Source organism: Danio rerio, chromosome 10 (assembly GCF_049306965.1).
Source record: "Danio rerio strain Tuebingen ecotype United States chromosome 10, GRCz12tu, whole genome shotgun sequence".
Taxonomy (NCBI): domain Eukaryota; kingdom Metazoa; phylum Chordata; class Actinopteri; order Cypriniformes; family Danionidae; genus Danio; species Danio rerio.
Genome location: NC_133185.1, coordinates 5,916,489 through 5,931,585, shown reverse-complemented (window position 1 = coordinate 5,931,585; position 15,097 = coordinate 5,916,489). Strand labels below are relative to the sequence as shown.

Genomic DNA, 15,097 nt, shown 5'->3' with positions numbered 1-15,097 from the left:
AAAAAATATATATAAATATGTACTAAAGGTCAAGCACTTGCTTTTCTTTTTAAATAATGCTTCTTATATTTCACTTTTGTTTTTGTGGAAATGGTACATTTTAAGAGCATTCTTTGATAAACAGAAAGGTCAAAATACCTAAAGTTATTTGAAACAAATGTCCTGTATATAAAACAGTGTTAATTCAACATGTATTTTCTGAACAGCATTATATTTTGTAGATTAAGATTTTTTAAATACTGGACTTTTGTATTATTAGTAAGGTTTAAACAAAATTGCAAAAATGACCATGCATTCTAATAAACAAAATACATCAATAATAAATAAATGATAATAACAATACACATTATTTAATAAATAAAGCAAGTGTTCTAGTAGACAACTAAATAAGCATCCCAGCAAAACTTAAAGAAAAGTTTGAGTAGAAAAATCAGCATATTAGTATGATTTCTGAAGGATCATGTGACTAAAACCTGGAGAGATTATGCTCAAAGTTTTGCATCACAGGAATAAATGACAAAACAGGTGATTTAAAGTGTAATGCACATTGCTTTTGTTGGTTTGACAGCTTCTATTGTTCTCCTTATTTTAAGTGGATTCAAATTGAGAATTTAATGTTAATGTACTGAACATGTAATCATATTTGCAGTACTGCTGTTTCTGAGCAATTAAATCTTCAGTTTTGGTCAGCATAAGTGACAATTAAGAAACGATAACATTAAAAGCATTCTTAAATTATTCTCTTATATGTAAATAGAAGGTATGTGAGGGCCGATATAGTCAATAATTCAACATACTGTGCTTAAGAACATGCACAATATCGATAACGTGGGCACTTTGAAATGCTGCATAATTATGTATTGTTTAAACCCTAAACTCTGTAAACAAATTATGATAATCAAATCTGAGCTTTCAAGTTAAGGAACCAACCCTCATTATGCAAATACATACTGGAACATTACAAATTGTGAGCAAGAAAAACAGGTTGGTTAACTCTCTGGTTTTAATGGTGCCAGAGTACATGTGACTATGTTACCCCTATGCTAAAAATCTGTCAGATGGGGTGCTAGTGGCTGGAATGCACAAGAAAAGCACGAGTATCTTCACATGTTGTGTCTAAAAGCAAGTAAAAAGCACACGTGCGTGGTTTCCTTTTCCATTTTCAATGTGCTTTGTGCTCGCGCTTCCCTATAGGTGACCACCATCCATTTTCTCAGAGGATGACAAAGGAATAAACCATTGCTGCAGCTCCGATACAAGTTTTACGTATGGAGAAAATGAAAAAGCACTGCAGTGTTCTACCGCTACTACTAAAATGTGATTATTCCATACATAGTGTGAAGCTGATTTGTTAGTTCTAGTCATGTGAATTGCGGTGCGCTTGCATCAAAAGGAAAGATTGAGTTGTTTTTAACTAGGTGCCCCTGGAAAATTTGTGCCACACCAGTGCACACCATGTGCGCGTTAGCCCTATTTGCATGCAAAAGTCGTGTTAATCCATTGGAAACAAAAAACTTGCATAGTCTCTGAGCTTACTGGTGGTCAGCCAGCCACATTTTAATAAAACTATAACAGTATTAAACTGGAAGAGCCCTCAGCCACCCTCGCATGTACAGTGGCTGAAAGATGTTTTGTATTTTGTAAAACTGGAGAAGATTAGATACTCCCTTTTTAGTGACATAACACAACATTTGTTAAAATTTGGAATGCCCTTTTTTCTTAGTTAAAACTCTCCAGCTGGATCTAGACTGATCACCCTTGCTAGCCCTTGACAATAATAATACATCAGTTTGTAATCTTTCATTACTCGAAACATTGAGATTATTGCAAAAATATAGACATCTGCCCCACATTATTAGTTTTATTTGGTTTTATTTTATTAATATTTTAGTTTATTTATTATTAGTTTTTTGTATTTATAATTTTTTCTATTATAATTTTTATAAGGGTTGTTTGATATGTTTGTAAAATGTTAAATTAATCATAAAAAAATCTATAACGGTTCATACCAAACTATTTATTTATTTATTTTAAATAAGATAATGACAATGGTGTACCATCGATAATTACAGATAGCATTTTATTGCCCAGCCCTAGTCTTATTACAAACACATGCTGCAAATTTCACAATATACACTTTTAACTAACAAAAGATGCCTTTAAACATACCTCATGCCAGCTCAAGGGTGGAGGTAAATATGTGTATAATCTGTATATCCTGCATTTTGTGTTCTGACAATTTTCAAAAATGTTTTACTCAGACTGGCCTGATTTTTAGTGGGAATTTACATAAAAACGAGGAAACAATGGTGTCTGAGGCTCACGTTGTGGCCATTTCAATTATCTGAACTCTTATTATTCAGCTACGGATAGGTATATCCGAGTTTTCATTCTATGGCAAAATTAAAAGTACATCAATTGTGAGGAAATGAAGAAAAAACAAACAATTTCATTAATCTGTTCTTCATCTAGACCACTGAAAATTAGGTCTGTAATCAGATTAAAAACGCCACTGTTTCAAAATACACATAGTTTCCATGTGTGGCATAAATTAATGCAAGTCCACAAAATTTTAGTGTTTAAGAATATAGTGTATAAATCAAATTGACAGTTTGGAAAAGACATGCTGAGGTATAGAAAAGGGCTGTGAAAACTTGCATCCCATGGAAAACACAAAACAAATGCACTGATAAAAGTCTTGTTGCTCATCCAAAAATTAGGAACAACAAATGATAGCTTGACTTCTAGTTGATCATTTGGTATCGGAAGTGGCTTATATGAAAGGCAAAGGCCTCTAGATTACGCTTATTTTACCACAATAAAATATGATCATGGCTTGATTTTTAATGATTTAATAATGACAGTAATGACTCAAATCCCTTATTAATAAAGGCATCTGGAATGAGAAAGAAAGTGTTCTTGCAGGACTCCCAGAGTTCATCAAGATTCTTTGAATTTATTCCCAATGCCTCCATCTTACAACAGACATGCTAAATAATGCTCATATCTGGTGACTGGGCTGGCCAATTCTTGAACACCTTGACCTTCTTTACTTTCAGAAACTTTGATGTGGAGGCTGAAGTCTGAGAAGGAGCACTATCCTGCTGAAGAATTTGCCCTCTCCTGTGGTTTTGTAATGTAATAAGCAGCACAAATGTCTTGAAACCTCAGGCTGTTGATGTTGCCATCTACTCTGCAGATCCCACACTGAATGCAACCACAAAACTTGACTGATTTCTGTGAGAATTTTGAGTCTATGCAGGTTCCAATAGAAGTTATGCAGTATTTGTGACGATTGGGATGCCGTTCAACAGATGATTCATTGGAAAAATCTACCTTCTGCCACTTTTCCAAATGATCAACTAAAAGTCAGGCTATTATTTGTTACTCTTTCAACGGGTACAAGATTTTAATCGGTGACTAGATGGTTGTCAGGTAGTGTACAGTTAGAAAAACATAAAAATAAGTCCAAGTCCAAGTTTAATGAAAATTCAAATACTCCATTTCAAAAAGTTCCTCAGCTTTAGCATGGATTTTAAAAATAATAATTCTAATCATATCTGCATTTGTAATCTTTGAATGATGAAGCATTTCTTTAGAACTGCTATTTTGCCATGGTACATCAACTTAAAACAGGTTTCCTTCACATGAATTGTAATCAGGCCATCTTTTGACTCAGTTGCACAACTCTTACTCAAGCTCTTGTGTGAAATGTGTTTACACACGAAAGCAAAGAGACGTGTTGCATAAGTGCTTGCTAATAACCCTCCACAGCTATCCACAAGCCACTGCCACCTTTCTGACAAAAACAAAAAAACAGATAGATAAATCGTACTGTTTGTAAATCTAGGGCACCGTCATATTGACTGACAATAGTAATGCCTGACTGCTCCAAATCCTTCTGTTTTCATTTTAATTGACTTTTTTACTAAACACAGAAGCAGAAAGAGCAAAGGGAAACCATACTCAATTAAAAATACCATTACTTTACAAAAAAAGTAGCATGAGAAACAGTATATTTTGCAAATACCACTAAAAGTAGATTTTCTAAAAGATCTCATGAGTAGTGCTGTGAAAATAACTTCACCTTATATCCTCTAAAATAAAAACATAGCATACATCAGTGTCATTTATGTTTCTGGGTGCAAGCTTTTAAATAAATGGATAAGAAATATAAACAATTAATAAAATAAAAATGTAAGATTCCTTTATTCCTTATCTTTTGGGATTTCCTCACAGTAATCTCTAGAATTTACAGAAAATGTATTTCTATTTAGAGAAACCACATCAAACCTTGAAGCAGAAGAGCTACAGCAGCAGAAGTAGATAAACCAGTAACTCATAATGGCTTAAAACAAGAAACTGAAGCTACAATTCACAGAGACTCGCCACAATTAGTCAGCAGAAAACGGTAAAAAGATTGTCCCTCCGACATATAGATGTTTGGGTCAAAATTTGGCATAAAATTGAAAGCACTGTTTAATCCTGCCTTGTATAAGCTGCAGATTAGACAGCTGGTGGCGTAGTGGTGTGGAGGATATTTTCTTGGTTTACTTTGAGCCAACCTGAGTGTTGTTGCTGACCATGTCTATTCCTCTTTGCACACATTTATCCATCTTGTGAAGCTACTTCCAGCAGAAGAGAAAACATCTGAAACTCAAATGTCCTCCACAGTCCTCAGATCTCAAAGGGTTCCCACTGGTCATGGATTTTCTGGAATATCATGGAATTTTAAATGGGGAAGTTGTATTGCAGACATTGAAAAAAATTTGATAAAATTTTACTTCCCATTTATTAAAATTTACCGTAAAATAACGGACATTAAATTACAGAAATTTAACGTAAAATACTGGACATTAAATTACAGAAAGTTACTGTAAAATAACAGACATTAAATTACAGAAAATTACGGTAAAATAACGGACATTAAATTACAGACATTTACTGTAAAATAACAGACATTAAATTACAGAAATTTACGGTAAAATAACGAACATTAAATTAAAGAAATTTACTGTAAAATAACAGACATTAAATTACTAGGGATGTAACGGTATTGTAAATACCGTCATACCGCAATATTAATTTTTTTCGATATTACCGAAGTCGCATGACTCGGTAAAACTATAGGTCTTCTGAGAAAATTTGCTCAGGCGAATGAAGCGAACGGGAGGTAACGAAAACTACAATTGCCACCAGCCCATGCTTGACCATCATCCCTTGCGGTCTGTTGTTGCTACAGATCCAGTAATGCGGAAATGGAGTGTGCTGCTAGAAGCGGGGATGAAAAGAGCTGGAAAACTCTAAAGCAGGTCGCACACCAGAAGCGCCGCTCGGCGCCGCGACACGGCGCGTACATGACAGATTAAAGTATCGCACACCAGACGCGCACATTCGAATGATATTTAACATGAAACTAATCAGATGGCGCTCTGTGGCGCGGCTGAAAAATGAACTGCGTCCTGAGCCGTCGCCGGGCGCCGCCGGGCGCCGCCGACAGCCGCCGGTGTGTGTATCCTGATAGAAACCTATGATTAGAATTCTAAAATACATGGCGCTGCGTGGCGCTGCGCGGCGCGCCGCCGAGCGTCGCTTCTGGTGTGCGACCTGCTTTACACGCACAGTTCAGTCCTGCATTATCTCCGTGTAAGTTCAGACTTCGCAAGTTTGATCAAGGCTGCAGTCTCTTCTTCTCAGTTTGATATGGAAAAGCAGATTATACCGAGGACACGGGTAAATCTTCAAAGGGAACAGTGTACTTTATAACTTCATTCACATCACCCTGGCTTCGTTGTTTCACTTTCTCAACAATAAAATGTAAACATGATTTAAGGAACTGCCTATTTTCATTTTAATATTAGCAACTTAGACAGCAGACATGTTGAGGCGTCGTGCTGCATGAGCGTCATCTTCACTGTGTGGATATTTATAACAAAACGGAGCCGATAACAACTGCCTCCTTTCAATTTCAGTGAAAATACGAAACACACCCTCTCTTTTGCTGAGTATCAGTTTTAAGAATCGATAATGGCCATTTTAAAAGTATAACAAACAATAAGTTTATACATTATAGGAAATAAAGGCAAGCGATCAGTCAATATACAGAATGTACGTGGTTACATTAATCATTAACTTATCTTTGCGCTCAGCCAAAACACGTTATCTGAGAACAAGTAATAGATTCCAATGCCCAAAGTCAGGGAATATGTCGTTAGATAAAGACAACAAGATAAATGAAATATCCCGTTTAATAAATATAGTGAGATTAGATCCAGCGGGAGATGCTTGATGAGAAGTCCGACTAGCAAAGCTCTCATCTGGGTAGATGGGCTGAGTGTGATTAAATGTTGAATGTGATGAGTTTTCAACAATACTAAATTGAAACTTTATTTTTTTTTACATGGTTTAATAGTTTTTTGTTATTAAAATTGAAGTTCCTGTTTCAAAGCTTACAGATAGATGGCTAATTTGTATGTCATTGACACTTTTGGCACTTTTTTGGAGTATTTTCATAAGTTTTGTTTTTTCCTGTAAATGATTCAATAAATACCGTACCGTGACATTCATACCGAGGTATTACCGTACCGTGAAATTCTGATACCGTTACATCCCTATAAATTACTGAAATTTATTGTAAAATAACAGACATTAAATTAGAGAAATATCCTTAAATTTAAATTTCTGGTAAGTTTCTGTAATTGAACTTCTGTTATTTTACAGTAAACTTCTGTAATTTAATGGCCGTTATTTTTTTTTTTTTTGGCACCCCAGCTGCCGGAAATAAACTGTAAAATTATGGATTTTTTTCCAGTGCAGGGAAAGTCAGGATATTTGACACTGTGCAAAGAGTGTGAAACCTGATCTTAGTCCAATAGCGTAGCTATGGGATGAGCTGGAACAAGATTCACATCATGGACATGCAGCCCCCCCAAAAAAATCTGCTGTAACGACTTAATATCATGATGTCAATGTAGAAGAAAATCTTGAATCAATGCCATGAAGAATGAGGTAGAAAAAAAAATCACGATACTAGTAGTGAGAAAATAATAGATTGGTCCGTGCACAATATGCGACCACTAAAGACCATTTCAAAGCTTATTTTTGAAATATTTATCATGACAATTTTTGATGTAAAAGAAACACAGCTGTAGATCAAATAGTATCGCTTAAATTATAGATCTGTCCAAGGCTAACTTTTGAGGACTTGAGCTGTATTAAAAAAAGTTATGCAGCAGATATTTCGCAAGAAATTCAGGGAAATCCTTGCATCATATCAGTCCTTGCCAATGAGAAAGTGGCCTTTGCCTTTATACAGTGCTTTTACACAAACATCACCACTAGAGTTTTTTTAAAAACTGAAGATTACCAGAAACAGTGTCAACATGCTGAAGAAAGACTAAGGGCAAAAAGCGTGACGGAGGTTAGCTGAGGGTTGTTTTGAAATGGCTAGAAGAAGCTGGTAAGTGTTACACATTGCATTCCAAGAAACCAGAGAGGCAGTCAAGAAAAGGCGTCAGAGTCAAACATGTGCAAGAGTTCCTGGAAAAGCTACACAATCCCTGCAGGCTCTAATCTAATCTTGTCCAAACTGACAGAGCCTAAAAATGCATTGACAAGCCAAAATTAGTGTTCATTGGTGCTACTTTCAAATAACCTGTGTATTTTAACAGCAATGATGGACATCAAATAACATGTTTGTTTTATGATTTTAACCTTTTTGTGTTGCTTTGGGCTTGTTGGTAACTGTCCATCATAAGAGCCCAATTCCTGGGAAGAGACACATTTCTTTGAATATGCAAATTATGTGCCTTTGTTCATGAAACACAAACAGAACTTGGTTGAGTAATCTGTATTTAAATAGCGAGTTTTGAATTTGAGTTATATATATATATATATATATATATATATATATATATATATATATATATATATATATATATATATATATATATATATATATATACTTCAAAGGTAGTGTTTAAACAACCAATGTATGTAAAAAAAAAACAAATCAAATGCACCTGGTCTATTCGTTCAAATTTAAATCAATGCAACATCTACCGATTAATATGGGAAAAATAATTGTTCATCAGGAAAACTGGCCAAAATAATGCCTTTTAAAAGTATATTAGCATCTGTATTTTTGTCACTTATAAATAAATATTGTTCATATTTGGCTTTTCTAGCACAGATGTTGCATTTTATTGTTCATCTGTTCTCTTCATAAATACATAAATGCGTCATCTATTCATCTGGTCCTGTAACCCTGTAAGGTCAATCAAAATGAAGTGTTAGCAGAAATGAAGCAGAACATTTTCAAATATGCTAATGATGCAGCAGGAGTTGCTGACAGTAAACAGACTGTAGAAAGAGGACAATCAAAAATAAGTGTTATCAGATATTACGCAGACAGTAGCTGTCATGTAGTAGCAAAATTACAGTAGACAATCTAAATAAATGGTTATCAACATATTTGAAGAACAATTAACAGAAAATCATTCTGCTTCTGTTTAATAACTAAACAAGAAAATAACTACCTATTGTAAAAACGTGGTTTTATATATAATGACTGTGCACATTTTCATATTTGAATATCCTTAATTCTGCAATACCACACAAACACACGTTTCCCAGAAAATGATATGATGCAAGCTTGTCTTTCAACACCATGAGAAAATAAAAGGTAAACACGCTTATACTATAACACTCCACCCCCATTTAGCTGGTAATGCCGTTTTTCACACTACTTAACAGGTGTGTCGGTGATGTCACATGTCGCACAAACAAAAACACACGTCTCACATGGGCGCTCCTGTTACAGAAGGCCTAAATTCCAGCAGCCCGGGGTGACCTTCTGTTCCTCCTCACTGCACATGTAACCCAGTCATTCCCAGCACAGGAACTATGAGCCACTGGGAAAATAAGCAAGCCAAGTCATCTGGAACTTATTATAAGGTAGCTTCAATGTAGATTTTGTGACTCGTTTAAGGCCAAGATCAGCTAAAAATCAAACTCATGTCTTTCGAAATCCCTGAAGCCTCCTTTCCACTGCACACGACAGACCGGAAGTCAATCATTTCCAATGTAGAGTTGTCTGGGAGCTGCATGGAGTTTCGATCATCTCTGCGTGCTGAAAATTCGGATCCGAATTGAGCTGTGGACACGTTGAAATATTTGAACTGAGACTAGAACATATGCGACCGGCCGACTGAATGTATTTCAGTGTTGTCCAAGCAGGTCTGTGTGTGTGAGATAAGAAACAGTAGCTTTTTTTTCTTTTTTTTATCAGAAAAAAAGTCTATATTAAAAAACATTTAAAAAAACAATTTTTTTTTTATATTGTCTCCACATTCCCTAAATTTTTTTTATGAGTTTCTGCTGTGCATTCATTCAATCATGGTGAACTCACGGAGAGTAAAGACTCTTGCTTTTGCACTCCTTTAATTCAGACACTGCGTGAATCAGCTTCTCTCCCATGGTGCACGGCAAAACGTAATATTCTGTGCGAATTTTCAAATAAAAATGTTTAATTACCAATAATTACCATAATTATGATAAGTAGCCCAAACTGTCTGTCAACAAATTTAGATTTGTACATCTGAGCACCCGTTCATGCAGATCCGCCATTAGCGCATGCACATGCATTCATGTCTACACGAGAGAGAGTGACCGGTAAAAATAAATGCTGAATCAAAACTTCATAATCCTGAGAGAATATTGGAGGAGGAATGACACTATGGCTGAAGCATTTCTGTTAGACAGGTGTAATGTAATATTTTAAAACTATTTAAGTCACGCAAACAAAGTCCCTTTAAGGCAAGTCTTTTCAATTGGCGGCCATCTTTGAAGCGCCTCTCGGCCAGTATAGTCGGGCATTCTGTTTAAATGGGGAAACATTAAATTCTTTAGTTAAATTCTATCTAAACGTTCAAATAAAACAAAATCTGCAGAAACTTAAGTCTGGTCTAAGCCCCTCCCCCGGAGTGAAGTCAGTCTATAGCGATCGAGGATTGGCTCCTGTACTAGAAGGCGGGCTTTACTCGCCACATAGCAATCGATGATTGCCTCCTGTACTAGTAGGCAGAGCTTTATTCACCATTTTGACCATATTCCCCATTCAAAAAGATACGAGTGACATGTCTTGTGTATTCTATGTTCTTTGACGCAAAGCTGATGTAGATTGTGTTGTTTTATTTAGTTATATACACAGAAGTGTTGTTCAGCCACTGAAATCTTCCAGTGAAAGATTAATGAAAATTAAAATTTTCAATTTCATTAGGTCCTTTTACAGCATCAATAATTTCATTAGGTCCTTTTACAGCATCAATAATGTAGATTTTTATTAAGTTTAACAGTAAGACAGAAGTAGTCGGTGCCAATAGCCTAGTGGTTAGTGCGTCGACACATAGCACCGAAGTGCTCGCAGCGACCCGAGTTCGATTCTCGTCTCGAGGTCCTTTGCTGATCCTTCCCCTATCTCTGCTCCCCACACTTTCCTGTCTCTACATCTCCACTGTCCTATCAATAAAGGTGAAAACCCCTTAAAAATAATTATTAAAAAAAAACAGTAAGACAGAAGTAAACAGCGCTATTCCGCCTAGCCTGCTTTACTGGGGTGAAGTTGCTTCACATCACATTGGTTCTTTTTGGAAAAATGACAACCTGTGACTCGCTCCCTAAATTTTTTACCATGCTACTTTGAATATTTGGTCTAAAACAACATGTCAGTATCGCTTACTAATAAATGTAATTCTTGCATGCCGCCGGCCAACCAATAAGCATACAGTACTTCAGGACAAAGCGGGTGAGAAAGTGAGACCAGTGATCCTTGTATGCATGAAATATAGCATATAATGACATGTTTTGCTTGCTAACTACACAACTGAAAATGTGCAAGATATAATACAGTTTTTCATTGGGAATTGTAATGTTATAAAGGACTATAAAGATTTGTAACTGGCAAATGAACAAATAAGTAAGGAGAGAGACTGTTTCAAAAATATTACGCTAACCAGTTAGCATTTTGATCACAGACTGCATCTGTAAAATATATCAAATTAAAAAGTTATATTTAGAAGAGCCCTTATGAAATAATTAACCCAAGTCTCCTTTAATGCCACACTTTTATATTTGTTAAGGCCATACTAGGGCTCGGTGATGACAAAATTCTCATAATACAATAGAAGTAATATCATACTCTGATAACGACATATCAGAATATATATGGTAGCTAGCCCTAGGCCATTCAGGGCAAATGTTTAAATAAAAAGATAAACAAATAATTATTATAAAATAATATATAAAATGCAAAATGTAAAAATTGTGGTTCAAGATTGCAACCTACTCACTATGCTGATATTCATGTTTATGTCTGCATCCCTGTAATGGCATGTAATATTGTTTTCACTAAATTCTATTTAAAAATTATTTGCGTAAACAATGTATTTTAACAATAGAACATTAGAAAAAGGCACTTCTATACAGCGTACAGTGACATTTAAAGGCTTAACTAGGTTAATTAGGTTAACTAGGCAGGTTAGGGTAACTAGGCAAGTTATTGTGTAATGATGGTTTGTTCTGTAGACGATAAAAAAAAAAAACAATTAGCTTAAAGGGGCTAATAATTTTGTCCTTAAAATGTTTTTTTAAAAATTTAAACTGGTTTTATTCCAGCCGAAATTAAACAAATAAGACTTTCTCCATAAGAAAAAATATTATCAGACATACTGTGAAAATTTCCTTGATCTATTAAACATGATTTGGAAAATATTTAAAAAAGAAAATTCAAAAGGTGGCTAATAATTCTGACTTCAACTGTATATATTGATATATATTGTCACCAGGTCAGACTATATGTATGGATCAGTAATAAACACAGACATTAAAGGCTTTGCAAGTCCTTCTAAAGAATCTGGGCCAGACTAACTAAAGCACACCGAGGTACTGGGAAATGGGTCAGCGGATCTGTTATTAACTCACTCAAACATGTTTATTATAAGGCACGACTTTATTCACTCTACAGTTAATCAGTAAGGATTAGATATTACATTATTGCTGTTAGATAAGCTTGACAACGATAGCAATTACTTTATTTGTACACCAGCTACACAGTAAAAATGCTGGGATCCACTAAATTCCTTCATGTCGTCCCAACTCATTTTATAAACTTTACAAACTAAAGCAGACTGAATTTAAAACAATCATGTTGTCCCCAAAAAAATATCAAAAATTGTGTCGTTTCAGCTCATTTTAACTAATTACTTTGAACAAGCAGAAATCTTTGTAGATTGACTTACACTTAATATTAAACTTTGCTTGTAAGAATATGCACATTTTCAAAATTAACTAGTCATGCCAGCAAATAATAAGTGATTAGCCTAATTTAAAAAAGCCCATCATAAATAGGGTGGTTTTACAAACATTTATGACTTATGGATAAAGATAGAAAATGCAAACTGCTTCACACACATATAAACAGATACATATGCTCTTTGAAGCACTACAGCTTAAAATATATCAACTCAAGGAAGAAATATCTAGATGATCTTCTCTGGCTACTAGTCATGTAGATGACACCTGGTCCTCTATTTCTGACCAGCTAAATAATGTGACCAACAGTCAATTTGCAACAATTTCAATACATAAGAAAAAAATAAAAGCAAATATGCTTTACAGAAAAAAATCCTTATATGGTAATGCAAATGACCTTTGGAAATTTAAATTGCATTGTGATTTAATTAGCAAGAGAAAAGCAGAGGTGCTGTTTCATTATGCAATCACACAACTAAAATAGATTTGAATTAAAACACTGTACATCACATCTTTATATGGACAAATGTGTCTTTGTCAGCAGTGATAATTACAAACCTCACACATAGGGTTGCAGCTGGAAGGGCATCCGCTGTGTAAAACATATGCTGGATAAGATTATTAAAGGGACTAAACTGAAAAGAAATGAATGAATGAATGAATGAATGAATAAATATATATTAGCCCCCCTTTGATTTCTTTTTTTCTTTTTTCCCAAATGATATTTAACAGAGCAAGGAAATTTTCACAGTAAGTCTGATAATATTTTTTCTTCTGGATAAAGTCTTATTTGTTTTATTTTGGCTAGAATAAAAGCAGTTTTTAATTTTTTAAAAGACATTTAAGGTCAAAATTATTAGCCTCTTTAAGCTATTTTTTTTCGATAGTCTACAGAACAAACCTTTGTTATACAATAACTTGCCTAATTACCCTAACCTGCCTAGCTGACCTAATTAACCTAGTTAAGCCTTTAACTGTCACATTAAGCTGTATAGAAGTGTCTTGAAGAATATCTAGTCAAATATTATTTACTGTCATCAAAAATTATATAAATCAGTTATTAGAAATGAGTTATTAAAACTATTATGTTTGGAAATGTGCTGAAAAAATATTCTCTTCGTTAAACAAAAATTTGAGGAAAAAAATAAACAGGTGGGCCAATAATTCAGTGGGGCTAATAATTCTGACTTCAACTGTGTATGTATATTCATTAATTTACTCTAAAATGCTAAATTCTAAACTGCTTTTATTCTAGCAAAAATAAAACAAAAACTTTTTCTCCAGAAGAAAAAATATTATCAGAGATACTGTGAAAATGTCTTGTTCTGTTAAACATCATTTGGGAAATATTAAAAAATAAAATAAAATAAATCAAAGGGGTGCCAATAATTCTGACTTCAACTGCATATAGTTTTTTATTATTAAATGCAACCCACACATTTCAGAGACATTTTTGACTCATCATGAAATTGGGTCAATAGGAAATTAAATATGAAAGGAACGTGGATGTTGTGATAAGATGATTGACAGGGCACATAACTAAGCAACAGAACATGAGGAAGCAGCTTTTCCCTAAAGCATACATACTCTATTACACACTCAAAAGTATGTATATGTACATTTGTTTAACAAAAAGTATATACATAGAAGTAATATAAGTAGGCAAAGTGAAAGCAACATATTATTTGCATGGATGTGTTTCTTTGAATCTCAAAATGATGGCACGTACTGACTTATTATAATCAAAAATACCTTATTAATCACACAAGAGGACAGTTTCAGCTTAAAAAAATCTTCTTTACAGTTCTACTAAAGAAAAACTGACCTAAATCTTGGATGGCCTAAGGGTGAGTAAACTGACAGGAAGAATTTTTGGGTGAACTTTAATTTATATCATAAATACCCTTAAATAAATCAGCACATTCCCAAAAAAGAGCCCCTCGTGACTATTGGAGCAATTATGAAAACATTAATACATTATATACTTGAATTAAAATTGCACTTTCACCCTCATTGAATATCTGATTTCTGCTCCAAACCAGAAGTCCTGACTTTCTTGTTTTATAAATCTAGCTGAGTGTGATATAGGTTGTTTGTGATCATGTGATTCTGGTGACGCACAGAATTCCGAAATATGCCATATTTCAAAACAGATATACAGTGCACCCGGGAAGTATTCATAGAGCTTCACTTTTTCCACAATTTTTTTTTTTTTTCAGCCTTATTCCAAAAAGGATTAAATTCCTTTATTTTCTCAAAGTTGTACACACAATACCCCATAATGACAATGTGAAAAAAGAGTGTTTAAAATTGTTGCAAATTTATTAAAAATAAAACATGCACATCAGCTTTCGCAGCCTTTGCCTTGAGCTCAGGTACATTCTGTTTCCACTGATCATTCTTGAGATGTTTCAGCAGCTTAATTGGAGTTCAGCTGTGGAAAATCAGTTGATTGGACATGATTTGAAAAGGCGTACACGTGTCCCAGGGTTGACAGTGCATGTCAAAGCACAAACCAAGCATGAAGACAAAGGAATTGTCTGTAGACCTCCAAGACGGGATTGTCTCGAGGCACAATGGGGAAGGTTACAGAAACATTTCTGCTGCTCTGATAGTTCCAAAGAGCACAGCGGCCTCCATCATCCGTAAGTGGAAGATGTTTGGAAACACCAGGACTCTTCCTAGAGCTGGCCGGCGATCTAAGCAGAGTGATCGAGGGAGAAGGGCCTTAGTCAAAGAGGCGATCAATAACCCGATGGTCACTCTGTCTGAGCTCCAGATGATTCAT

General features: G+C 34.7%; 1 protein-coding gene and 1 long non-coding RNA gene across 3 annotated transcripts in view; one reads left to right on the top strand and one right to left on the bottom strand.

Annotated features, from left to right (window-relative positions):
• Positions 1-4,166, top strand: part of LOC141376294 (uncharacterized) — a 74,884-nt gene extending 70,718 nt beyond the window's left edge. Inside the window, exon 5 of the long non-coding RNA XR_012386095.1 lies at positions 3,060-4,166. This is a non-coding gene — a long non-coding RNA (uncharacterized lncRNA). The remainder of the gene's footprint in view (positions 1-3,059) is intronic.
• The window catches only part of auh (AU RNA binding protein/enoyl-CoA hydratase), a 53,494-nt gene that overhangs the window by 17,859 nt on the left and 20,538 nt on the right, over positions 1-15,097 (bottom strand). The window lies entirely within an intron of this gene.